The sequence below is a fragment of the Saccostrea cucullata genome, unplaced genomic scaffold (assembly GCF_032062105.1).
Source record: "Saccostrea cucullata isolate Sc308-1 unplaced genomic scaffold, CSIRO_AGI_Scuc_v1 ctg3661, whole genome shotgun sequence".
In the NCBI taxonomy this organism is placed as follows: domain Eukaryota; kingdom Metazoa; phylum Mollusca; class Bivalvia; order Ostreida; family Ostreidae; genus Saccostrea; species Saccostrea cuccullata.
In genome coordinates this window covers 1-26,673 of record NW_026933781.1, presented here as the reverse complement: position 1 = coordinate 26,673, position 26,673 = coordinate 1, and the positions used below count along the sequence as shown (strand labels likewise).

The 26,673-nt window shown below is 34.3% G+C and overlaps 1 long non-coding RNA gene and 1 pseudogene across 1 annotated transcript; both read left to right on the top strand.

The window, feature by feature from the left end:
• The first annotated feature begins 3,131 nt into the window (after positions 1-3,131).
• On the top strand, positions 3,132-3,723 carry LOC134239328 (uncharacterized; annotated as a pseudogene).
• A 10,059-nt stretch (positions 3,724-13,782) lies between these two features.
• LOC134239327 (uncharacterized) lies at positions 13,783-14,343 on the top strand. The gene is made up of 2 exons (XR_009986208.1): positions 13,783-13,880; positions 14,048-14,343. It is a non-coding gene; the product is annotated as an uncharacterized LOC134239327 (long non-coding RNA).
• The last annotated feature ends 12,330 nt before the right edge of the window (positions 14,344-26,673 follow it).

The window sequence follows — 26,673 nt, the reverse complement described above, 5'->3', positions numbered from 1 at the left end:
GCCCCTGGGTCAGGGGTTCTGGTGTTAGGGCGGGGCTCTATTGATTGTATTGTGAAAATACATTAATTCATCAAAAATCTTCTTCCTCGCTCCTGGATATTAAACAAACTAACTTAGAATATTGTTATGATGAGCAAGAGTGCTTCTACCAAAAATGTGAATATTATGACCCCTGCTTTGGGGTTTCTGGTGTTAGGGTGGGGCTCTATTGATTATATAGTAAAAATACATTGATTCTTTAAAAATCTTCTTCACTGCTCCTGGGTATTAAACCAATGAACTATGAACATAGTTATGATTAGGAAGGATACCTCTTCCAAAATTGTCAATTTCATGACCCCTGGGTCAGGTGTTCTGGTGTTAGGGCGGGGCTCTAATGACTATATAATGAAAATGCATGAATTCTTTGAAAATATTTTTCTTTGCTCCTGGGTATTACGCCATTGATCTAAGTATATATATTCATGATGAAGAAAGGTGCATCTAGCAAAATGGTTAATTTCATGCCCCAAGGTCAGGGGTATCGGGGGCGGGGGGGGGGGGGTGTTACTTAGTCTGAAAATAAATTAATGCTTTAAATCTGCTCTTGGTATTAAGAAATAATTTATGATGAAATAAAATTAATGATAAAATTTCCAAAATTTTGAAATATGTGGTTCCTGTGGGGCGGGGTGCACAACTGGTTACAAAGTGGAAATGCCTTTTCTCTTTGTTACTCTGATCAACCTTTGGGTATTAAGTAACTAGAGTAAGCATGCTAAGTGTATAATTATAATTAGCAACAGTGCCTCCTTCAAAATTGTGAATTTTATGGCATCTTGTTTAAAACAAGATCCAAATTCCAGTGTTTGAAAGTTGTTACATGATACTTAGGTGACCTATAAGGCCCATGGGCCTCTTGTTTTAGTTTAAAGAGGAGAAACCTTCTGATGATTAGTAGGTTAAAAATATATTCTTTGTGAAATGTGATTTTCAAGTAATAACATATACTCGTGCATGTACATGCACATGTCTGGTTTTTTTTTTTTGAGTAGCAATGGTACACAGTGGTATCAGTGGGAGACAAGTAAACAGCTTTTTGTCAGCCCTTAATATTCCAACAGTTAGCAATGTTGTCCTTTCCCAAAGAGAGAAAGAAATGGGACCAGCCTTGGAGCGTGTTGCAACTGTCAGCATGAAGGAAAGCTTATCAGAAGAAGTGGGACTGTCAAAAACGTAAGAGTTTATTTCTGTTATTTTTGTCACAATAAAATATCGTATAATGCTCCAATGTGATTCATGTATTTAGGAATATGTTTGTTCTGTGTAAAGCAGAATACATCCATCCTGTATGCCAACACTTCCAATTATCATTTTCAATCTGTTTCAAGTGTTGGTACTCTATAATATGTAGTCCCATTACTCTGTAATTAAGCTGTGTTCATATAAAGTTGTTACTGTCATTTTGACAGGTTTAGAATTTTGCAGTTATTTGTTTCAGAGGTGAAAAGACAATTGGTGTACAGCTAGTGTTGATGGTGCTTGGCAGAAGAGGGGAAGTGGCAGATCTTAGACAGTCTTTCAGGTTATTATTACTTATAAACAAGCTCTTTTTTAAGGTTCTCGATTTAACTTAGACAAAGAAACTCTAGATAGCTGTTGCTAGACCCATTATTTTATTATTGTCTACTCTGAAATATTTCAGGCCTTTCCTCGATATTCATTGGTCAACACATTTTGGCTCATCTGAGTTAAAGTCTCATTTTAAAACCTTAATCAGAGTGTAAATATACCCGGTATATGGGTTGACTTTAAAGGTACTTGGACACAGATTTGAAGTTAATATTTTTTCCATAATATTACGACTTATATATTTTAATGGCATTTCACACAAAAATTGATTAAATATCTTATTTCATTTAAAAGTTATTAAAACTTAAGATTTTTTGGCGGGTTTAATTGGCACATCCTTGCACTTTCACAAATTTTAATTTTATTCTTCTAAATAAGCTAAATAAGTATATAGTGAAAATGCATAATTTCTTTGAAAATCTTCTTCTCTGCTCCTGGGTATTAAATAAACTAACCAAGTGCATAGTTGTAATGAGCAAGAGTGCCTCTACCAAAATTGTGAATATCATGGCCCCGGGGTCAGGGGTTCTGGTGTTAGGGCGGGGCTCTATTAATTATACAGTGAAAATATATGAATTCTTTGAAAATTTTCATCTCTGCTCCTATGCATTAAATAAACTAACTAAGTGCACAGTTTTGATGAGCAGGGGTGCCTCTACCAAAATTATGAATTTTATGGCCCCAGGGTCAGGGGGTTCTGGTGTTAGGGCGCGGCTCTATTAATTATATAGTGAAAATACATTAAATCTTTGAAATTTACTTCTCTGCTCCCGGGTATTAAGCAGATGAACTACCTATATAGTTTTGATGTGCAAGGGCCCTAATCTTCCAGAATTGTGAATTTCAAGGCCCCAGGGTCAGTGGTACTAAAGATGGGGGGGCTGTACTTATATACTGAAAATGAATTAATTGTTTGAAATCTGCTCCTTGGTATTAATCAAATATTTTTGAAAAGCAAGGGTGTCTTTTCAAAAATTGTGCAATGTGTGGATCTAGGCCTAAAGATGGGGGGGGGGGGGGGGGGTCTGTTCTTATATACTGAAAATGAATTAATTGTTTGAAATCTGCTCCTTGGTATTAATCAAATATTTTGAAAAGCAAGGATGCCTTTTCAAAAATTGTGCAATGTGTGGATCTAGGCCTAACGGTCAGGGGTTCATGTATGGTTGGGGCACTACTGATTTTATTACAACATCACAACACTTCAGGAATCATATGAGATGCGTACTTCGAGCCCGATACGTCAGTGTACTTCCATTTGTTTTCGAGAGAGGACGTGCTCTACTCTCGGTGTCAGTATTTTTAGAAGTAGATAACTACGTGGTAGTTTTCATTATTTATATAACTACGTAGTGGTTATAGTTTCGTTAATATAGATATTCGTTACAAGGTAATGAAGTATTATATTCTCCAGGTGGCTGGTGAATATTGTGAATTTGGTTTTGAGACTATTAAGTGTGAAAAAATGGCGGGTGTCACGACGGAACTAGACCGCGCCGAAAAAGAGAAAACAAAGTCGAATGAATCGTCTAGACGTTCCTCAAAGAAGTCAAATGAGAAGAAAGTTACAAATGAAGAAAGTGACACGGAATTGTGATGCCAAATTTCAGGTTATTCCATCTGCAGTGATTAAAGCTTCGGTGAACTTGTAAAAGTTGGCAAATAAACTGAATGAAATTGATTCAGAGGTGATAGATCAGAGTTTGATTACTTTGGCCACAGATGCGTTAGCTCTTCTAGGGTACACAAACAAACTTTTAAATGTTAAGCGCAAGGAACTCCATAGACCTGATTTAGGTAGGGAGTACTACCATCTTAGTTCACCATCTTTGCCCTTCTAGGAATATCTTAATGGAGATGATGTTGCAAAATCTGTGAAAGAAATTCAAGATGTAAACAGAATAAGCAGTAAAGTACATGGAACATTTCACTGGGGGAAATTTCTGAGCATGGGCATTCTTTAGGGCACGGGGACGTCCCTATGGTCGAGGAGCATTAGGAAGACCACGGAACCACATATCTACTAGTGGTTGGAGTCGATGGTCAAACAGCTCTACCTCTAAAGACAGCTCAAAAAACTCGAGGGGGAGCGCAGCTCCAACAAATAGATGAAGAGGTAAGTGCAAAACCTAATGCAGATAATAAGATTTTTTGTGCAGGAAGATTAATTTTTTTTTCCTCTGAGATGGCAAAAAATTGCAGAAGATAAAGTCATCTTAGATATTGTTGAAAATTGTCATATTGAATTTGATGAAGAATTAGGTTTACCATTACAGAGAAGTATACCTCATTCTGTATTAGCAAAGCCTGAAATAGACATAAATTAAAATGTATTTTGCGAACAGGGCATTATTAAGGAATGTGTTTTCGCTGAAGGTCAATTTTCATCTCCAATTTGTACCATACTTAAAAAAGATGGAGATTTGAGAGTGATATTAAATTTAAAAGAATTGAATAAGTACATTCCTTACCATATCATTTCAAGATGAATTCTTTTGAAAGTGCAATAAAATTAGTAAAGAAAAATTGTTTCATGGCATCATTAGACCTTAAACATACTTATTATTCAGTACCGATTGCAGAGGAACAAAGAAAATATTTGAGATTCATTTGGCTTGAAATTTTTTTGAATTTTTCTGCTTACCAATGGGCATTGCATGTGCACCCTGATTATTCACAAAGTTACTGCAACCTGTGTATTGTACTCTTAGAATCATGGGTCATTTGAATGTTGGGTATATTGATGATTCTCTTCTGATAAGTGATACATTGGAAGAATGTTTAAAAAATGCATCAGATTCAAGATGGTTGATGGATTGATTGATTGATTGATTTTATATTGTTTAACGCCGAGTCAGCAATTTTTCAGCCATATTTCGGCGGACTATAAGGTTAATGGATAAGTAAAATTTTTGGTTTCTCTGGCGGCCCCCAATGAGCCTACTCTTTTTCGAACTCCACAGAAACGATCTTTTGCGTGCCAAGGGGGTTGTCATCCTTGACACGGGGCACCATTTAACGTCCCGTCCGACGGACTTAAATATTTTTAAAAATATATAAACTGTTAAAAATAGTGTATAAACTGTTGATAAAATAAATTCATATATGCTAATGTATTTCTAATTAAAATTACTTTCAAGATTTTATTCAAATTTTACTATAATAATCCGTTTCTTGTAGATATTCTAAAATTTTGTAAACATGAACATTTGTAAAAAGTTCATACATTGTTTTTATACTTCCAAACAGTCTACTTCGAATAGGTGTAAAATCGGAACATTCTAAAAGTATGTGATTTATAGTTATCGGACAGTCACAGGATATACATTCTGGCTGTGACTCCCGATTCAATAAATATTCATGTGTAATTTTTGAATGCCCAAAACGTATTCTTGATATAATTACTTCGTCCTGACGTTTCAGACCGAAGTGAGGTGATTTGTTAACTTTGTTTTCAATAGCGTAAAGCTTACTTTCGTCACAAAAATTCCAATAAATTTGCCAAAGAGAATTAACATAAATTTTAACGAGATATTTCAAATCGGTGTAAGGAATTTTGAATGAAGTAATTTGATGTTGAAGTGCATTTTTGGCAGCACTGTCAGCTCTAGTATTTCCTGGGATTCCGACATGGCTCGGAATCCAACAAAAGTTTACTGTTTTACCTTGTTGCGCCAAATGATAATATTGAATTAAAATATCTAAAATGTAAGGTTGATCAATATTCTTATTTTGTATAGATTGTAAGCAAGAGAGCGAGTCCGAAAATATTGTGAATATTTTTTCACTAGAAGATTTTATATATTCAAATGCAAGTTGAATGGCCTTTGCTTCGGCGGTAAAGATTGTTGCTTCATTTGGGAGCCGTGTAGAGAAAATACTGTCTTCCATCACGGCAGCTGATGCTACTTTATTTTTATCCTTTGAACCATCTGTATACACCTCGACTGTTGAACCATAAGAATGTTTTATTTCAGCATATTTTTGTTTAAAAACAAGACAATTTGTGTCCGATTTCTTAAATTCAGTTAAAGATAAATCTACGGTTGGATTTATTAATTGCCATGGCGGTATTTCCGAAAAATTAGAAGGTTTTATAACATCCAAAGGTAATTCAGAATCTCTGATATGTTTTTTAGATCTTAGACCAAGGGGTTTTACACATGATTTTCTCTTATGATACAAGTCTTCGTACTGCGGATGAAAAACACAATTATAAGCAGGATTATTAACATTTGCTTTTAATTTCAAAATATACTGCAAAGTAAGTTTAATTCTTCGTAAGTCGAGAGGCGGTTCGTTTGCCTCAACATATAGACTGTCTTTAGGAGAAGTTCGAAAAGCTTTCAAGCACAGTCGGAGGCCTTGATGGTGTATTGCATCAAGAGCTTTTACGTATGAAGTTCTTGCAGAGCCATACACAATACAGCCATAATCTAACTTGGATCTAACTAAAGAACGATATAGTTTTAAAAGAGTATCTTTATCTGCCCCCCATTTTGTATTTGCAATTACTTTAATAACATCTAAGGCCTTTGTGCATTTTTCTTTTAGCATTTTAATATGTGATACAAATGAAAGTTTACTATCAAAAATTATACCTAAAAATTTTATCTCCTTAGCAACTTTTATAGGATTTCCATCAAGCAGTAAATGTGGTTCGTCATGAGCCTTCCGTTTAGAGCAGAAATGCACACAAGCGGTTTTACTTTTTGAAAACTTGAATCCATTTGTATCAGCCCAGTCTTGAATTTTATTTAGGCAAGACTGTAATTTTCGCTCAATATAATTCATATGTTTAGCTTTATAACAAAGAACAAAATCATCCACATATAAACTTCCATGCATATCATTTTTCAGTACTTCAGCTAAGCTGTTAATTTTTATACTAAATAAAGTTACTGATAAAATACTGCCTTGTGGTACACCCATTTCCTGTTCAAAGCTTTCCGAATAAGTAGACCCCAAGCGGACTTTAAAATGTCTATCATTTAAAAAATTCTTAACAAAAATTGGTAAATGCCCTTTTAAGCCCATATTGTCAAGATCTTCTAAAATGCCATGTCTCCATGTAGTATCATATGCCTTTTCCAAATCAAAAAACACAGATACAACATGCTCTTTTTTGATAAAAGCATCTCGAATATAGGTTTCCAGTCTGACCAAATGGTCAATTGTGCTTCGGTTTTTTCTAAAACCACATTGTATATTAGATAGAATATTATTGGTTTCAAGAAACCATATGAGGCGTTCATTAATCATCCTTTCCATGGTTTTACATAAGCAGCTTGTTAAAGCAATTGGTCGATAATTATTTGGATCCGTATGATTCTTTCCAGGTTTTGGAATAGGAATAATAGTAGCTTGGGTCCAGGAAGGTGGAAATTGACCTCGCTCCCAAATTTTATTAAAAATTTTCAAAAGACATTCTTTGCTGTTTATAGGAAGGTGTTTAATTATTTGGTAATGAATCTGATCTGGTCCTACAGCTGTATCATGAGACTTTTCTAAGGATTTTTGAAGTTCGTCAATAGTAAATGGCTGATTATAACATTCATTGTTTTCAGATGTAAAATTTAATGTTTTATTTTCTTGAGATGTTTTATGTTTACTAAATTTAGGACTCACATTTTTTGTGGAGGAATTTTTATGAATTGTACTAGCTATTTCATTGGATATTTGTTTTTTATCCGTAATAATTTGATTTCCAACCTTCAGATGCTGATATTTTTCAGGACCTTTTCCTTTAATTTTCCTTATTGCGTTCCAAACCTTATTGATAGAAGTATGTGAATTAAGGTTGGACACGAACTTTTTCCAAGATTTTCGTTTATTAAAATTTATAGTTCTCCGAGCTTTTGCTCTGAATATACGGAAATTGCTTAAATTTAGAGATGTTGGTAATCTATTAAACTGTCTTTCTGCTTTTTTGCGAGCTTTAATAGCATCATTACATTCTTCTGTAAACCATGGTTTTTTGATTCTAGTAGAATTTGTCGAGGTTTTAGGTATGCATTCATTTGCAGTATTTAATAGTATTTCAGTAAATTTTTGAATTGGATCAGGATTGTTTTCAAACTTTTCATCCGAAATATTTTGTAAACACATAGTTTCAAATTGTTTCCAATCAGCCTTGTTTAGTTTCCAGTTTTGAGTAGTACTATTTTTTCCTCGGGTGTGTTTACTTTAATTATAATTGGGAAATGATCACTTCCACATAAATCATCATGTACTGACCAACTGAAATCCAGAAGTAAAGAAGGATCTACTAAAGTAATATCTATTGAAGAATATGAACCATTACCCGGATGCAGGTAAGTGCTAGAGCCGTCATTAAGTATACAAAGATTATGATGTGATATTGCATCTTCAAGTTTTTTCCCTTTATCTGTGATTTTTCGCTGCCCCATAATGGATTATGGGCATTAAAATCACCCACAACCATAAATGGAGCAGGAAGTTGTTGTATTAGTTTTGTAAGTTCTAAAGTTTGTAAATGATAGTTTGGAGGAACATATACAGAACAAAGGGTAATTGTTTTTTCAAGTGAAAGGCGTACAGCTACTGCCTGAAGATTTGTTTTTAAATCTAGTTGGCTATGAATATATTTATTGTTAATTGCTAAAGAGGAACCACCAGACGCTCTTTCAGTTTGAGAATAATGGTTATACATACTATAATTTTTAATATTAATTTTATCTGTTTCTTTTAAATGTGTTTCTTGTAAACATATAGCTACTGGGTTATGGTCCTGAATAAGTAATGATAATTCATTAAAGTTGACTTTAAAACCTCGACAATTCCATTGTATAATAGTAGGATGATTCATTTTTTATGAGTAATGGGGGATATTCTCCCTTTACTTTTGGGGGGTGACGCACTTCGGACTCGCGAGGAGGATTGACATGGTGTTACGTCCATCTCCTCGAAGACCCCAAATTTATTGTGGAGAGTGACGGCCGCTTTAGGTAACCGATCACTCTGCTGTTTTGAGTTGTTTTTGGAGGGAGATCTGTTTTTTCTCCCCGATGATGATAATTTGCTCCAGGCTGCTGGCTTTGATGTAGTCACAGCTACGGTTTTTGGAGCAGCAGGAACTGCAGGACCTGCAGAAGCAGGCAGTGAAGTGTTTTTACCCTTGTCATGAGATGACAGGGGCGTTTGACATGATGAAGTCTGCTGAAGAAAGTCTTTCTCAGAGACTTGTGTAGACATGTCCTTCAAAGAGGACGTTTTAACAACAGTTGAATATGATGTCAGATTCGGTCTTGGGATACTGTACATGTTGACCATTTTTTTGGCTTCTGGATAAGGAATGCGTTTTTCGGCTTTAACTTTTTGAATTTCTTTTTCCTTTTTCCACATCGGGCATTGTTTGGAGGAAGCCATGTGCCCGCCCTTGCAGTTTTTGCATTTGGGGTCATTATGGCAATCTTTACCATCATGCCCCTCCTCACCACACCTGAAGCAGGATTCAGAGCCTTTACAATTGGATTGTCCATGTCCAAACCTCTGGCACTTAAAGCAACGCAGAGGATTTGGAACAAACATTTCAACTTTCATATGATAAAGTCCAACTTTAATACTTGTTGGTAATGTTGGTATACCAAAAGTCAAAAGGTACGTATTTGTCGGTTCTATGTTATCATTCCGCTTTTTTGTAAACCTTTTCACAAAGACCACTCCCTGGGATTCCAACTCGGATTGGATTTCCTGCTCAGGAATGTCATCCAGGTCGTGATCTCTGTCGAAAAGGATACCTTTGCTTTGATTTAATCCACTGTGGATTTTACCAACAACAGGAATATCGGCAAGCATTTTCAAACTTAGTAAAGAAGTTGACTGCTGTTTTTTGGTAACTTCAATAAGTAGAGCTCCGGATCTCAACTTTTTAACAGATTTAGGAGTACCGATGATTCCTTGAATACCTTTTTGAATGATAAATGGTGATATCTTTGTTAAAGGCTTCGTTTGTTGTTCTGATAATTGTGCTTCAAGTGTGATGAAGCGGGGCCAGTGTTCCACAACCGAATTCAGTTGTTCATCATTAAAAGTAATTTCAAAACCTGCTGGGTAGCAACGTTTTTTTGAGAGAGCCATGATTATAGAGGAAAAATTTCAGAATCCTTGCTCCCCGCCCGCCTCGGAGCGCCAACAAGGGCGATATCTAGTCAAACGGACATCCAGTAAGACTGATACCAAGAGGATACAAAGAAACTATACTCAGACATGAAGTGCCTGATTGACCCTCAGCCACCGCTTAATATATCAATATCAACATGGAAACGTCGGCGTATTGGAAATTGCAAAACAGAGAAGACAGTTAATAAAAATTGCAAAACATCAATACTAAGGCATGTTAATATTATCAGCTCGGCATGACTAGCCGATTGATCAAGTCGGGCCAAACTTGACCTCCCGTCTAGATGAATATGGGGCCAAAGTGGAGTGTTGGTCAAACAGATGCATTGCACCCAGCACCTGCGGACCTCAGCCACCAGGATCCCCTCCTCCACCAACACGGGTCGCAACCCACGGCCAACAGGTTGCCCCATTTAGTCGCCTCCTACGACATGCAAGGGGGTGCCAGGGACCTATTCTTGTCACCCCGGGTCCCTACGGGGGTAGATGGTTGATGGAAAGACTAGGTTTGGTCATAAATGAAAAGAAAATCTGTTTGTGTACCATCTCATTGTATTACCTTTCTTGGAAATATTATTGACTCTGTCAAAATGATTGTCACATTAAGTCCAAGTAGAGCAGACACTATTGTTGAGGAATGTAGGGAAGTGTGGAAAAAAGGAAGTTGTTCGTCTACTAGCTAGAGTAATTGGTCTGATTGTGGCAAGTTTTCTGCAGTAGAATATGGTCCATTATTTTATAGAAATGTAGAATTGGACAAAATAGAGACTTTAAGGAAAAATAATGGAAATTTTGATGCCATTTTAAATTTGTCAGAAAAGGCTAAGACTGAGTTGTTTTGGTGGATAGAAAATGTACACAATCAACAGAGAATCATAGCATGCGCGGATCTAGGGGGGGGGGAGGACCCTCCCCCCCTGGAATTTACCAGGTAAAAAAAATGTATATACTCTGAACTTCCGGTAATGGGGTGCACATGGACAACGTGGTCAGCGAATAAAAATTGTCCATTTTCACGGTGCCTACCTCGTCCCCATGTTGGTAATAGTGTCTTAACAACAATCTGAACAATATACTCATAATACTGCGTTTTGTGAAGTGGCAGGTAACGTTTCATATAAATATTTAGATATACATGATGCCGCAAGGTCGTAGGAACCAGGGTATGGCCCCGGCCAAACACAATGAAGGCATTTCTGAACAGAGATACCAAAAGAACACATACAATGTGATGGGAAAATTAACAATGTTACATTTCATTTAGCTAGTGAATCCATACCGGCATGGAAAAAAGCAGTACTTGATTTCTTCGATGAGAAAAAAACAACGGTGACGACCAGTGATATTTGTTGTGTTATAAAAGTAGTTTTTGACTCTGAAGGCTCGGTCAATAACTCCGTGAAAATAAATTTCTACCAATCAGGCTCCGTAGTTATTCAAATGTGTTCAATTTAAGGACAAGTACTTTGCCTCCCTCAATCAGAAAGCACAGAGCGTGCATGGAATTCAAGAATCACTAATTGCTGATGATGCACAAAGTCATGAATGTGATGACAATAGTAGTCAAGGGAGCGACATGAATGACACAGAAACAAAAGAAAAATGGGTCACAGACACCAATATCATAGACCGACCAAATCTTCTAATGCCGAAAGTGGACGCTAGTTGTAACACAGAGCAAAGTGATCTAGCTGAATGCCAGAGTATTACACCCAGAGAAAAAGCAGAAACCCAAGTGATGACATTTATGTCTAGAATGGAAAGCTATTTCACAGGTGCGATTGAAAGGATATTTAATCAACACAGCAATATTAACAACAAAGCTAGAAACAATGCAAAAACTACATAATCAAAGCATGCAAGCCAATGCAGTGAATTTCACACAACTACTGAACAAATTTGATGAACTTATGAATAAGACATCAAACCTTGAAAAAGAAAACACAGAACTCAAAACAAAAATGAACAGTTTCAATCACATGTCAACACTTGAAAAAGAGGTATTAAAATCTAACCTAGAAGCAAAATGTTCATCTCTGCAACAACAGAATGACACATTCTCAGAGAAAATGAAGAGGTACACAGAAGACCTGCAAAAGACCACAAATATCATGGCAGATAGATCTGCCCAGATGGATACATTAGAGACAAAAATTGCATCAATGAAGACACAACTTGATAAAAAGGATGAAGAAATTGTGAGCTTAAAGTTACATAATTGCCGTGACGATAACAGCGGGGACTTCCAAACAAAAACAAAAACAACTCATCAAAACCAAGTAAAACCCCATGTCACCTTGATTGGAACTTCCAATATAAAAGGAATAAACCCAGATAAACTTTCTTCCCAGTATATTGTGAACAAAATAACTGCCTATACTTTAGAAGATACTGTTAAAGAAATCAGAAATTTAACAGAGACTCCAGATCTTATTACGTTACACTCATTGACAAATGATTTAAGAAATAAAACTCCTAATGCATGTGTAGAAGAGATGTCAGAGATATGCAAATTAATTCACGACAAAATGCCAGTTACAAAAATTGTAATTTCACTCCCAACTCCAAGGAAAGACTCGGATAAATACAATACCAGAGGACAGATAGTCACTGCCCTGCTAAAACAGAAACTGAAGGATGATAGTCTTGTTATCTTTTGCGACAATAGTAACATGGCGTATAAGGGAGAAGTAATTCTAAGATACGTTGATGCTAAGGACGGATACCACCTTTCCCACCAAGGCACGGCAGTGCTGGCATCTAACATACGCAGCTCAGTTGACACAGCTTTGAACTTATCTCGTCGCGTAATGCAGTACAAAGGAAGAGGCTACTACAATACCCCGTATTATGGTAACAAGGGTCGGGGAGGTGACCGTTGGCGTGGACATGATTTCAAGTCTCATTGGTGACTCAAAGTTTGCCAATTTTCAAGTCTTGTCACGTTACCGTTTTTCTTGATTAAAAGTAATTTACTTGTGTATTCAAGTTTGTAAATCTAGACATTTTAGTTTCATAGTTTACCATTTAGTTGTAATAGTTTGTACAACAAACTGAATATTTGTCCAACCAATTATAGTCAATAGTGATACCCTGTTTAAACTTTTTATTAACACCATTATATAACATTGTTGTCATTGTACAAAATCATTTATAATCATAAAATATCAACCAACCGGTTGCAAGTTTTTATCTATAGTTACTATTATAATATTCCATCGGCTGTACAATATTTTATTGTATAATACTTCTGTCAATTATTCTTTTAGAATTAGTATATACCTATTTACAGCCTCATTATTACCATTACTGTTCCCACAATTTGTTATATACAATTCACATGAGAAGCAGTTTAAATATTTGTAGTTGGAATGTTGGGGGTCTCTTATCTGAACATTATGACAAGACCCTAGATAAAGAGTTTTTAGCAGAATTCAATAACTTCGACTTAGTTCTTTTAGGCTGTTTAAAATTAAAACTACGTTTAACGTCACCCGCGCGCGCAGGTTTATGAGAAATTCGTCTTTGAAAAAAACAAACAATTCGGAATTCCGTATGTCTGTTCCTTGGTTCTACAATTAGCGACTGAATTCTGCTTCCCGTAGTGACAGAAAACGTGCTTTGATAAAGGCAGTTGGTGTCTTATTAAAGAAAACTAGTGAATTAAAGACTTTGGGACCATAAATGTAAGTAAAAAATAGAAGATTTTATGATTGAAGTTAATGACAAAGTCTAGTTTGTTGATTTTTTTTTTGTCAGTCTTCGAATCACATGTTCAAGCTGACAGTGACGGACTCTCAGTTCGTGATTTTATTGGCTGAACTTTTCATTGTATTTTGGAGAGAATCGAAAAAACTTTTTTACTGAGTGGAAAGTGTGTCAAAAACCAAGATTTATATACAGTGAAAAGCATCTTTCAAATCTTATTTAATATGTAAAGTAATTGATTTCTTCATAATTCATGTACCTACAAATAGCTACAATTTTTGGAAAAGATAATACTTGTCATAACCATTTGAGCAGGGAGAAGCTTACTGAAGATAGGGCCTTTCAAGTGAAGGAGAGTAAGGAAAGAAGTTGGGGTATTCCAAGATGTGAAGAATCCTCTCTTTAGTGAGGAATTCAAGGTATTAAAGATAATCTAACAGTGTCAGTATGGTCCAGATATTAGTATTCACACTTTCAAAACTTAATGCTAGTAGATCTAGTACTAAAAAAAAATAAGACATAATTCAATTTGAGATATTTCAACATGAACAGTTTTAAATATTGTCATCAATAACTTTAATTGTAGATATTGATCAACTATTCCCACAAGAAGAAGCATTTGCCTCCAGGGTACCATGAACGTGTGGCATTATAAATCCAAAGGACAACTGAGGCCTAGTTAAAAGCCACTTTCCTGACATTCAGTCTTAGACTACATTGTTTGCTAACAATAGGACTCAAACTGATTTACATACTAAGGAAAAACTCTGCTAGGGAAATTAATCTTAGGTGTCATATCAATTAAATGCTCTCATTACTTAATTGTAATATTCTTAATAAACCGAATAGGTTAATTTGAATAAATTCACAATTGTTTGAAAATTTTGTTTGTTTATTTTTTTCCTCCCTCCCTCGTAGGTTTTGAACTTTAGATGTGACGTTAAACATAGAATTAACTTTGAACAGCCTTAACAGAAACGCATGTGGGATATGAACATAACATCAAATTTGAAGAATTTAATTACTATCCTTTTTGTCGTCAAAAATCCAGAAACAATCGATACTTTGGAGGTCTTGGCATTTTGGTCCGTAAAAGCATTAAAAAGGGAATTAAGATCCTTAATGATGGCACTTCAGAATATCAGTGGATAAAACTGTGTAGAGATTTCTTTAATTTTAAGAGGGATATATATCTATGCATTGTTTATTATGCACCAAAAAGTAATGTTGATTTATTAGAATTACTTGAAAATAGCATTGTTGAGAAATATAAGAACTTAGGAGATATCATTCTAACTGGTGATTTTAATGCCAGAACGGGATCAGATGCAGACTGTATAATAGATGACAGTACCCTTCACATTCCAGTTAACAACAATAACTATAATATTGATGTTGCAATTGAACAGAGAGTTAGCCAAGATAATGTTGTTGATGTTAGAGGCAAAGATTTATTAGAATTTTGCATAAGTAACCAAATACGTATTTTGAATGGAAGATGCTTTGGTGATAGTTCAGGCAATTTTACCTGTCTAAAGTCTTATGGATGTAGTGTAGTTGATTATGTGCTTGTTTCACAAAGTCTATTTCATGATATTCTTTATATGGGTGTATCAGATTTTAAAGCAAATTTTTCTGATTGCCACTGTAAACTTTCTTTTAAGATTTTAGCATCCTTTGATAATGATTATATGAATAATGAGTCTCTATTACATGATTTTCCTTTGCGTTATGTATGGAATGCAAACAATGCACTAAATTTTCAAGAGACTTTTGCACATCCTGTAATACAAAAGGAAATGAGACAGTTCTTAGATGAAGAAATCCCTCTAGACAATTTTGGAATAAATAATGCCACTAACAAAATACATATGATTTATGATAAAGTTTGTATAGCTTCATTACAGAAAAAGAAGAAATTTAAAATGAAAACGCAAAACAAGAAATGGTTTGATCAAGACTTATTGAAAATGAAAAAAACTTGTTCAAAATAAAGCATTAACACTGTCTCACTTTCCTAAAGATCCAAAAGTGCGAGGTTCCTTTTTTAAATTAAACAAACAATATTCAAAACTAAGGGAAAAAAAAGAGAAGAGAATTTAAACAAAACATTTTAAACCAGCTTGATGATTTAGAGTCTAATAATCCTAAGGAATACTGGTCCTTAGTGAACCAGTTGCGGAACGAAAAAATAGATGATCAAAACTGCATCGAGGGTGATACTTGGTTCCAATATTTTTCAGATCTTACTTCTGTTTCAGACAAAATGAAAAAAAAACTAGATGTTTTAGAAGAAAAGTTAAAAGTAATGGAACATAATAATTACAGTTTCTCTATGATAGACAAAAAAATTACAAACACAGAATTACAAGAAGCATTTTCTAAGCTTAAGATGAAAAAAACACCTGGATTAGACAATATCTCAAATGAAATGCTTAAAGCATCACAACATTTCATCAATCCTTGCTTGTTAAAACTGTTTAATGCTGTATTTACATCTGGAGAGTATCCTTCAAAATGGTCAGAAAGTTTTATTTGTCCTCTATTCAAATCTGATGATCCAAATAAGCCAGAAAATTTCAGAGGCATAGCTATTAACAATAGTATTGGAAAATTATTTAACTTAATATTGAATAATAGACTTGACAATTTTTTGCTGGAAAATGATACTATTCATAAATCACAGATAGGTTTCTCCAAGAAATCTCGCACTTCAGATCATATATTTGTGTTAAAATGTTTACTCAACAAATATCTCAAGACTGGTGATAAGAAATTATATGCCTGTTTTGTTGATTTTCGAAAGGCTTTTGATAAAGTTATTCATGTTGGCATTATGTATAAACTGCAATCAAAGGATATAAATGGATATTTTTACAGAATTTTAAAATCTATGTATAAGAATGATAGATTATGTGTGAAAGTAAATGATAAAATGACAGATTTTTTCACATCTGGGGTTGGGGTCAGACAATCCTTAGTCCAAATTTGTTTAAACTCTTTATAAATGACCTCCCAAGTATTTTGAATCATAATTCTGTTTCTGTTACTTTAGATAAAGAAATGATTTCATGTCTCCTGTATGCAGATGACCTTGTTTTATTATCCAATTCAAAATCAGATCTTCAATGTAAACTCAATCTTCTCCATGATTACTGTAGTGAGTGGTGTCAAGAAGTAAACATAAAAAAACAAAGGTAATAATTTTTAATAACTCTGGTAAATCACTGAAGGAAGCATTCCAACTTGGTAATGACATTATAGAATGTGTAAAACAATATAAATATTTAGGGACAACTCTTGCAAACAATGGAAAGTTTACTGAAGCCAAAAAACAACTGTATCAGAAAAGTTTAAAGGCATGCTTTAAATTCTATAGGGATGTGAAAAATGCTAACCCCTCCTTAAAAACATTTTTACATATATTTGATCACTGTATTAAACCTATATCTTTATATGGCTGTGAGAACTGGAGCATTATTAATGTTACTCCAAAAAGGAAAAATATCCCTCTTTTTGATATATTTAAAGATTGGGAAGTTGAAAAACTCAATATGAAATTCTGTAAATACATTATGTGTGTATCTAAATCTTGTACAAATGTAGGAATCTATTCTGAACTAGGGAGGTACCCATTATATATAGACATGTTAAAGCAAATATTCATGTACTGGTATAGACTAGAACATACATCATCTAACCTACTGAAAGCAGCTCTCAATGAGTGCAAATCAAACATCATCAACAGTGATTGGTACTCCAGTATATTATTCTACAGTGAAAAACTTAATATTAATTTGTCCCTTTGTAAAAAACTAAGTGAAAACAAATTTAAATTGTACATGAAAAGACAACTCAATAATAGTTTTTTAAACACTTGGAACGATATTCGTACCAATTATTTGGAAGGCTTTGGTAAATTAAATACATATTTTAAGTATAAAAGGTCTTTTTATTTTGAAAAATACTTGAATATGAAAAACCGAGACAATCGGGTAATTCTCGCAAAATTCAGAATTAGTAATCATTGTTTAAGGGTAGAAACGGGTAGATATGAAAGGAAACTTAATAAATGTGGTAAAAATGAAATTCTTCCCAGGTGTGAGAGAATCTGTCGTTACTGCACCTAAGTCCAACTGAGGATGAATTGCATCTTTTGCTAGAATGTCCACTTTATAATGACTCAAGAAGAGAGTTTTTAGATAAAATCTTGAAAACCTTTCCAAATTTGATACTGCTTAACAATGTTGACCTCTTTACATGGATTATGTCAAATGAAGATTCTGAGTTTGTTGTTTTATTATGCCAACTTTTAAATGCAAATTTTAATAAGAGAAAACAACATAGTTCAATATAGGTATATTGCAGATATTACACATAGGCCACTTATAATGTACATTCTATACATCCTAAAAGAAGATAACTAACTCTCTGTTCATTATACAATGTTTGTTTTGTTCTGTTTTGTATATGTATAACTGTGATGATTTTGGACACTGTTCTGTATGCTCCACTGTGGGCCCAAATTGGTTGAATAAATATTCTAATTCTAATATTCTAATTCTATACTAAAACAAGAAAAAAGTTACCATGGACCCCCCCTGGAAAACGATGACCCCCCCTGGTAAACGGGAAACGGGAATATGTGTGAAATGGGTACGAAGAGTGAAAGATTTGAGGCAATAGAAGCCATCACTGAAAGATTTGAGGGAATAGAAGTTACCACTGAAAGATTTGAGGCAATAGAAGGCACCACTAACCACCCCCCCCCCCTACGAAATGTAAAGTTAATGACAGATAATACATGTGCAAATGCATATGTAAATATCATGGGTGGCATAAAATCGGAAAGATTGAATAAATTATCCCAAGAAATTTGGTTTTGGTGTATGAATAGAAATGTCTGGATTCCTGCTGATCATTTACCTGGTGAAAACAATATAGCAGATAAATTTTCTCGGGAATTCAATGACTCTGTTGAATTGAAGCTAGAAGTTGGAATTTTTGAAAGAATTTCTGATATTTTTGAACTCCCAGAGTTCGATCTGTTTGCATCTAGGCAAAACAAACAGTTGATGCTATATTGTTCATGGAAACCTGATCCTGATGCAAAGTTTATGAATGTATTTTCATTTCAATGGACAGATTATTACTATGCTTTTCCTCCTTTCAGTCTAATCAGCAGAACACTACAGAAGGTGAAGACAGACCAAGCAGAGTGTTTGATTGTGGTACCACTATGGCCAACACAGTGCTGGTATCCATTGCTAATGGATTTGTTGATACGAACTCCAGTGATTCTTCGGAGAGGGATTCTGTCTTTATCTCACTCCAGGGAGAAACATCTACTACACAAGAAACTAACTCTAATAGCGTGTCGCTTATCAGGAAAACTTTGGAAATGCGAAAGATATCGCGAAAAGCTTCAGAAATCATCTTGGCATCCTGGAGATCAGGGACAAGACAACAGTACTCAAGCTATATTCGAAAATGGATTTCGTTACTAATAAAAGGAAAATTAGTGCAATTCAAGTTCCTGTAAACCTTGTCCTTGACTTCTTGACTGAACTCAGGACATGGATACAGTGCGCTAAAAACAGCAAGATCATCGTTAAGTGCTCTAGGAATTTCATGTTATGGTTTTACTGTGGGAAAACATCCACTTGTGATTCGATTTTTAAATGCATTTTTAACTTGAGGCCCAGTGTACCATGCTATTCTGTTATATGGGATGTTTCTTGTGTTTTGTCTGTACTGAGAATATTATCTCCGTGTCAAATAAACACTGTAGGGATCAGATGCCGGCCACAGTGTTGTCACGATATAGTTCCCACCCTTGAGGAAGGGATGTTGTAATGAAAACTATAGGTTTCTTTTATATTAAATGATATAATCTGTTTTTGGAAATGCACAATCCCTTCCTTTCAAGACTGACGTATCGGGCTCGAAGTACGCATCTCATCCTACAGTGTTTATGTGACTCATAAAATTCCAATCAAACTTTTACCAAGGTAAGTCTCGTTTAATTGGGTTGTTTAATATTACTGATTAGTTGAAAGGCATTTTTGTTCCCCTACCCTGCCTATGGGTATTAAGTGACCAAAGTAAGCAACTGCTAAGTGTATAGTTATGATGATCAATGGTGCCTCTTTCAAAATTGTGAATGCCCTAGCATCTGGCTTAAAACATGAATCAAATTCAATCACTGGGAAGTTGTTGCATAATGCTCAGGTGACCTATAAGGCCCATGGGCCTTTTTGTATTTAAATTTGTGATTAAATTATTATCAACAGTTGGGGACTATAGTTTCAAACCTATAAAATGCTATTTTTTTCACACCTCTATGGAATTAATTGAATGAATTGAACACCTTGTTCACTTATGTTGTCACTATGAAATTCTAGTTCTCCTTTGTACGAAGTATGGATAAAATTGGCCCTGTAGTTCTTGAGAAGTAGTTGCCCAGGAACCCAATTTTATGCAACTTTCAGTTTTTCTGTGATCTAAAAAAGCTTTCGAAAAAAGGATTATTGCCAAAAATAAAGTATTGTTATCTCATGATATGAGCAAAAATTAATAACATTGCTTATTATATATTCACGTTTATTTTGCAGGTCGTAATTCCCATATTACACAGATAGCTGCAGTATGTGGTGAAGATCAGTGACAGTGTTTTGTCCAACCAAAACTCCCCATTTCTTCCAGTACATCTGATGTGTCAGGAATAACAGTGAGGAATAGCCAAATGTTTCACAAAGGCAAACCTGTGCAATCCAGCAATATTTCAGATGCTGTGGAATCCTTCATGCAGTTCATTTCTAAACAAGGAAATAGTACCATTCTTTGTGGACATAACATAAAGTCTTTTGATTGCCATGTGTTGTTCCATGCCTTGGAGGCTAGTGGAAAGCTGGAGGATTTCGAGGCTAGTGTCCCAGGATTTTTTTTAATACAAAGCTTATGTTTCATTCACAGTTCCCAGGTTTGCCTTCATATACTCAACAGGCTTTGGTAACGTCGTTCTTAGAATGTGAATATCCTGCACACGATGCTCTCCAGGATGTGATCTACCTTCAAAGACTTGTGTCTTCAATTGAAATCTGTGAGGAAAACAAAAGGAAGGATTCCTTCTCAGTGTCAAGCGCCATTTTTTCACATCAGAGCCTGAAAGCAATGGCTACCAATTTGCCATCACTTCAAGGACTTGTCAGTGACAAGATTATAACAATGTCAATGGGTAAAAAATTAGCCACCAGTGACTTGAACTATGCAGTGTTGAAATTAGCATTTCACAGGGGAGGGAAAGAGGGCATAAGACAAGTTTTTTTGGGGGGTGGTCCTAGAGTAACTATGTCATCAAAAATTTGAATACTGTATACAGGGAAATTTTCGCCCTTGTCACAAGTTGGCGAATTTAAAATGGCGCAAATTTAAAGAACACAGTATAAGTCCTTAAGCAGAACTGGGACTTGGCGAATTTAAAAACGGGGCGAAAATTTCCCTGTATACAGTATTCAAATCAATTAAACAGTTGGCTTACTAAAAAAGCACAGCAAAAATATAAATATATCACAAAATACATGGTTACTGTCTTGAAATATAAGCGATATATGGTCTCGGCAAGCGTCGTCCTCTTTCTTGCTTTGTTACCCCCACCCATATATTGCTTTTATTCCAGGACTAAGTATCAAAGAACATTTGACCAGTTCAACTAAAATGGGGTTCAAACTATCATTTTATACTGTAGATCACTATATTCTTGTGACACCTTATTTTCAAGAGTTAGCTATTTCGTATTTATTTAGGGGGGCTAAATTTCCGTAAGCTATTGTATATAATCCTTAAAGTTTATAATACAAATACATGTTTACACAATTAGAATAACTTTCGCGAACAGACAGACTGGTGTAATTACGCGAAAATGAAGTTCTCGCAAATAAAATATGATTTACAGTTATTGACAGAATGAAGTTATACATACTGTAGCTAAACATTAATTTTATAGGGAAAATTTGGCCTAAATTTGACCCCGGTAAGCAACATTTTGCTCCTTCTTTGCTTAAAAAAGCAACTCTGTATTACATTCAAGTAAAAAAAGCACATCTAAAAGAAAATTTATTTGATTTATAAGTTTATGAGGTTCTTTTGGACCAAATTGCTTTTTCCATGTCTTACTTAAGACCTATGTTCGAGGGTTCGAATCTCTCTTAGATGGACACTAACATATACTTTTCTGGATTTTAAATTATTCCTTGGATTCATGTCTTACTGAAGACCTATGTTCGAGGGTTCGAATCTCTATAAGATGGACACTAACATACACTTTTCTGGTTTTTAAATTATTCCTTGGATATTACACTTTCAGAAAAACATAAGCTTGTGAAAAGTTTAATGTACGTTTTTTTTCGGGTATGAGCAGAATACATCCTTAAATATAAGACATTACTTCAAACACACACAACCCCTAGCTGCCCAGCACTGAAAAAAGAGTAACAATCTACTTCCAAATGTTCCAGGGTTTGTCCTTGTGCCCTATGTACTCTCAGAGCAAATGCAAGACTAAGTGGATATTGTTTTCTACAAGCAAGAGTGACATTTCGGATAGGATAAAAAATATCAAAGTTAGCTGGTTTCATAGTCACTAATTTTCCAGAAAAGTTTACTACAGGAGGTTTGTCCTTTTCCAAGGAATAAACAGTCCCCCTCATACCATTGTAAAGGCCAAAAACAAGGTTTTTTTAAAAGAATTACAGGTGCATCCTTCTTCAGGAACAGGTGCTTCTGCACTGGACTTTTCCCCAAGAGCTGAATATTACTACAATTATATATACACATGTAAATATAAAGTACATAATACTTTAATACTTTTAACGAGGCTGGGGTGTGGCAGCCATTTTCAGACTATTTTGATCTCCTTTAAAAGAAGAGCTCCATATAAAGGTATACAAAAATGATCAAATTTTAAAACTAAAATGTATGAATTTTTTCTTTGCCAAATGTTAGTTGACAGCTTAAGATACCGTATCTAAAAAAATAAGTTAAATCTGGTGGTTAATTTTTGGTTAATTTGTTGACCCCCCAGCCTCCTTAATAGAGTAATAACAAGTCTCAATTATATATACACATGTAAATATAAAGTACATAATACTTTAATACTTTTAATAGAGTAATAACAAGTCTAAATACTTTCAAAATTTGCCATAGTCACCATCTCTTACTACCTACTAAGAAGGACTTAATCTCGCATGTACTTGTATTTCCAAGAGCTTGAGAAGGTGAAATAATTGTATACCTATAAACTTTAAAAAAATACATAACCTAAAATTTCATAAGGGGACATTGCTAATACCAATCTTATGTTAAGAAATATGCAAATACATTCATCAACAGCTTCAAACTTAATTTCTTCACCCTACATATCTTCCAGCATCACATGGTTAACATATGACACATCAAAATTTGTACCATACAATAATGTAGGATGAGCATTTGGTGGAAACAAGGGTCTGTCAAGGCTTGAACAAAATGCTAAGGTCTCTGGGGTAGGAGAACCATCACAAAGCATCTATTAGTTCCTTTTCATGTTGGCGTCTCACCTAAGAGATTGAAAACAAATCATTAGTAATTTTAATAGAATTAAACTTAAAAAGGATAATCATAAGACAATTATAAATCATAAAGCTAATTTTCCTTTCTCATCCCGTTTTCACACAACAAAACAACAGAAGTATTAATTTACCTTTTTCAGTTGTATATGATGAGGCAATGCTAAGCAAAAACATAAAGACCTCCATCTCCATATCTTGGATTTGGCACTGGGGGAAGCTGTTTAAAATCCAAACAGGCTATTATCTGAAAAAAGTATATAAAATAGATTAACTAAAGATTGTACCAGATTTAGTAATCAACATACATGTACAATTGTACTAACATTATTACTATGAGGTGCACATGCAGTGTTGTATTGATAGGAAAAGAGGACAATGTACACAATACCTAATATTATACATTGAGGGTAAACTGTATAGTTCAATCTTATTCTGCATTATATACATGTCATTCTTGATTTGCATTTTGTGATCTTCATTTCAAAATTTATCACACTTGCATTCCTCCAAATACATGGTTGCTGCCTTTTACCAGACGACAGACATACTCTACTAAGTCAAAAGTCCTGGCTGATATCATGCTGATCTCATCAATAACAAGTACTGAAGTTTTTTCAATGCGTTTCCTGCTATCAGAATAAACATCATCATGTGTATTTTTCCTTTGAGAACCTGTAAAAATATATCACTGAATTCAATAAATTATTTAGAGAAAAAAAAACAAATTTACTCAATCAAATTTACACAAATACATGCTAATATCTTTTCTGTCATAATAATCCAAAATCACAGAGATCAAGAGATTGATTTACTGTTTTGGCGCATATGTTGCAAAAAATTATAACACCTTCAAAACACCCAAAAGACCTTGCATAATTCTGACACTACCAACCCATAAAAGGATCTGCTCTTTAATAGCTAGCTTCTAGTTAATACGGCTATAAAATATACTAGTAATATGACATTAATTCAAAAGTTCAAAACATTTGAAAAAATCTAAAATTTTACCAAGAGAAATTTTCAAAAGTTTAATTACCTAAGCAGTAATTATTCAATGACAAGCATTTATGAAATTAAAAATTTCTTTTTATAAATTAATACTAAAAATTTCAGTAAGTGATGTGGTGAAAAGATCTATTTAATCACAAAAAATAGAAAAAAGAGTTGAAAATAATTTTTTACTGAATGTTTTTAAAAAAGATTTTTAATATTGGTGTAGAACTCTTAAAGGACAAGACTGGGCCATAATGTAATACTCCTACACACTGATACTAAAACATGAAAATACAACTGTAATGTGTTAATTAAGAAGTACTTTGAGTAAAGTTCTTTGAAGTACCTTCCGTCCTGTATACCAGCCCAGTGGTGAAGGGTTGTTGCACCAGAACTAACTGTTGGCTTGCCACTCCTGTTGAAGCTGTGACTGCTACTTTTTTGTACCAAGATGAGATATTGTATTTCTGAAAACAAAGTAATTTAATGGTGTATGAGGCAATTAAAAATCACTTTCATAATAGCTTAATTATAGTATAATCAACCAAAAATAAAAGACATAACGTATTTTCATGTACTAAGGTAAAAAAAAAGAAATTAAATTAAATAAAAAAGAATCAAATAATATAGGACTAACATTCCACATACATCCTCTTAAAAATATACACATTTTTAAAAAATCAATAATTTTCAAAATCATTACACTGCTGTTTTGTGTTTTAGCCAACCAATCTGACATCTGTGATTTTTTTTTACTACATGAAATTGGCCTTGGTTCATGGTAATCACCAACTACTCTGGCCATGTTCAATCTATGTATTAAGGAAGCTCTAAACACTACACACTAAAGAGTTCTATTTGTTGGGTAGATTATGCTATTCAAGAGTGATCTGTCCTTGGAAGTAAGATTAAAAAAAAGGTTATTTACAGTGAATTATACAATTTATGTTGGATTAAAATATTCTTAACATAATATGAGATCAAGAATATGAAATTAAATTCATTATATCCATTAATTTATCCAATGTAAGCAAACAACGGTGATTTATTCAAACTTACAGGTTTGCCATTCACTACACCAATGAAAGCCCAACTTCTTACACTTGACTGACTGAAATAATGAATGGCCTAAACATGTTCTGCACAGAGGAGGATGTTCAAATTGCAACATCAGATGTTATATCCAAGATCATCTATAAGCTTTTCAGAGTTCAGTCTTCCCGCATTTATGAGCAAGGAGAGTACATTATTGCATTTCAAGGTTTAAAACAACGGGTACAGCATACCGGCAATGAGAACCTGACTTTTCCAAATAACTGTCAACTGAAAACTTTTAGTAACCACGAACTAAATTTTTTGGTGCCATTTGACCTTTGCATAAATGGACAGCAACAGTACTGTGAAATTCATATGGAGGCTTCAAATTCAATATATCCTGTGCCTTATCCATTTAATTTTAATAAGCTTTAAGAACAATCGTGCTGACAATTCTGTAAGCTTACTGGAACGAATTAAACTGACGGTACAGACCAATGAATGTGACGAGAATTTTGGAGAACCGCTGGTGTACATTTATTTCATTTCATTATCTTATCTCACAGATTCGGTGTGCAATACAGGCATTTGATGTTACTTTTTAATACATATCGTAACAATTTTTGGTCGCAGTTTTCTCAGCATTTACTCATTGCAGATGCTTGAAATTTTGTCAATTCTTTTCTAAGGCATGTCATTTGGTGGGATTCCTTTTTGTTCAAATCCGATGTCACCTTCTTGTTTATCCGTGGGTCTGCCCGTACAATACCTAAAATATGTTAGTACTCTTTGCCTAAGCATGCCATATGGTGGGATTCATTCTGTTTAATCCTATGTTGACTTCTTCTTGATCCGTATGTTTGCCCGTAACTTAGTTTGTGAATATTAACATGATAGTGTATATTCACATCAGAGCAGGGGTATTACTATTGAGCATGGGCTCACAGACTTCTTGTTGGCATCCGTTCGCACATATGAAATTTTTTCAGAATCCATATGTTACGGTCTGTTCACTGATTTGTATCGTATATGTTTGAAAATCTATTTTGATCGATCGCTGTTTTTGTTCGTCCTCTTTCATTTGATATACTGGGGGTAATACTTAATAACCGAGATCTTTTCTTGTCAAATAACTGACATTTTTCTTAGCCAAATATTGTTATTATGATCTTGAAGGAAAACGTATCGAAACACTTCCCCGCCAAGATATTAACCGAAATGTCTCGTTTTCCATATTTTGCTTCAATATTTGAATTTAGTTAAAAAAAGACGTGTCTGGTGGATTTTTTACATAGACTTTGCGAACATTTCCTTACGTTTGTTTACAAACGTTTGTTTGTTTGGCGGGGAATGCTTGTTTGTCTGCAAACTTTAACCTTCGCCATAACTTTTGAACCATAAAAGATAGAGACTTCATATTTAGTATGCATACTCAACTAATTAAGCTCTTTCAAATGACACCAAGGTCAATGGCCTTGTGACCTTGACTGTGACCTATATGCTAAAAATAGCTTTTTATTTGAAAATTTTAACCTTCGTCATAACTTTTGAACCATGAAAGATAGAGACTTTATAT